We start from the raw sequence: 2,500 nt of genomic DNA, 5'->3' as shown, positions 1-2,500 counted from the left end.
TTACAATATGAATTTAATGAAAATTCACAGGGAATACTGGGCATTATTAGGCAATTAGGTGTATAAAGTTAAAAGAATGTTGTTCAAGTGGAGTATTGTAGAAGGAAAATAAATTCAATTCCTGGAAGTATTTAAAGAATAATATGTTCTTCCTAAGAAAACGTGAGAAACTGTAGAGACGATATGGGTTATAAAATTCAATATTATCTTTATAGGAAAATCATCATTATGACACTATATTGCGTATATCGTTTCTTTTATGTTTGTTTTGGTGGCGACGCAGACGGAAGCCATGCGTCGTTTTTGAAAATCAGATGTGGACGCAAACAGTATTTTGGATATTTATGCAGGGACTAATACACACTTTGTAAACTTTAAACAGTGATTGGTCTACAGTATATTAAAGGAAAAGAATATTTACTTAAAAAACGTAAGATATTGAAATAATAGTATCAAAGTGGACGACATTATAGGGTCTTTTGACAGTCTGGCTAGTTGTGATTTGGCCTTAGAAAAATGGTGTTATGAAGTATAAAATAAATTAGTTATTATGGGGAGAGTAAATTGGCCACATAAAAAATGTAATGTATGAAAAATAGAGTTATATAAAACAATTGTACTTGGATTTTTTATGATATAAAATATTGGAAAATGCAGTCCACTATATGTATCAGTTATCATTGGTGTTTTGATAGGAGATGAATATAAAGGAATATATATTTTATTGCTATGAAATCAGTGATCTGTTACTGTCAGAATAATAGGAGAAAAATAAACTTCTCTCAATGTAAAGGTAATTGTGAAGCAAAAAAAAATATTTTGCACTACTGTACTTTCATGAATTATTTGTTTAATGTAGTCATATATAAGGATTCTGTCAATGCGTAGGATGTGTCATTTATAGTTGAGTTATTTTAGGTTGAAATGAATATTACAACGGCTCAAAAGGTTTTCTTTGCGACCCAGAAACCACTAATCGATTAAGTTTTCCAATCGAGATTTTTCATTTTGTAATAAGAAAGAACTCGCTTTGAGGACAGAACAAGAAATATATATGTATTTGTGTGTGTGTGTGTGTGTGTGTGTGTGTGTGTGTGTGTGTGTGTGTGTGTGTGTGTGTGTGTGTGTGTGTGTGTGTGTGTGTGTGTGTGTGTGTGTGTTCTCTTTCTTTCTTTCTTTTATTATTATTTTTTTACTTATATGGGTGTATGTATATGTGTGTGCGTGTGTGTGTGTGTGTATTTCATGTGTTAATATGTATATGAATGAGTAAATACATATATGTCTAAAAAGTGATACACCTCACCGAGGCAGTCTTCATTTCCCAGCCTCCATTGTGGCGAGGGAGATGAGCGTGGTCATTACCGTCGCTGGGTACAGGACACCTCTCATTCAAAACTCACTTTATCACGGCCAAAATCCTTTGATGTGCAGAAGAAACCTGTAGGACCATTGAGGCGTCACGCACGCAGACGGAATCAAGGAGGCAGACTGCGGCTAGATAAACTGATACGCCGGGGGCCTCTGAGCACGTTTTCGGACAGTGCCGTGCGCTCTGCCTCTCACCCTCCCGCAAGCTCGTGACTGACGAAGTGTCCGGGTGATGTCAGTATGACATTTATCCGAGTGATAGGTCAATTTAAGGATGGGGAGTGTGTAAAGCGTGAGTCTATAGTGTGAGTGTGGGGTTGAGATAGCTCGTGATAGTGTCACTTTTTGATCATCTTGAAATAAAGGAGCATACTTATCAGTGTGTGTGTGTGTGTGTGTGTGTGTGTGTGTGTGTATGTGTGTGTGTGTGTGTGTGTGTGTGAGTGTGTGTGTGTGTGTGTGTGTGTATGTGTGTGTGTGTGTGTGTGTGTGTATGTGTGTGTGTGTGTGTGTGTGTGTGTGTGTGTGTGTGTGTGTGTGTATAAATAAATAAATATATATATATATATATATATATATATATATATATATATATATATATATATATATATATATATAAACATATATGCATGTGTGTGTATGTACATGTATATGTGCGTATGTATACTTATATATTTACATATGTATAAATATATATACACGTATATAAACATACATTCATATATATATGTATGTGTGTGTGTGAATGTGTGTGTGTGTGTATATATGTGTATATATATGTATATATATATATATATATATATATATATATATATATATATATATATATATATATATATATAGAGAGAGAGAGAGAGAGAGAGAGAGAGAGAGAGAGAGAGAGAGAGAGAGAGAGAGAGAGAGAGAGAGATGTGTGTGTACACACACACACGCGCGCGCGCACAAACTCATATATACTGTACATGATTAACATGGTAAAAGCAAAAAATATGCAAAAAGTATAACGGATGGGCTCTGTTGCCATCTCAAAATGAATAAAGCAGCACTACCAGGATGTGCTGTAGAAGTACCTTTTGTGTCTACAAAATTGCAACTTCAGTGAATAATTTATATCTAGACTAGCGGGTGA

The sequence above is a fragment of the Penaeus monodon genome, chromosome 35, assembly GCF_015228065.2.
Source record: "Penaeus monodon isolate SGIC_2016 chromosome 35, NSTDA_Pmon_1, whole genome shotgun sequence".
NCBI lineage: Eukaryota > Metazoa > Arthropoda > Malacostraca > Decapoda > Penaeidae > Penaeus > Penaeus monodon.
This window is presented reverse-complemented; position numbering follows the sequence as displayed.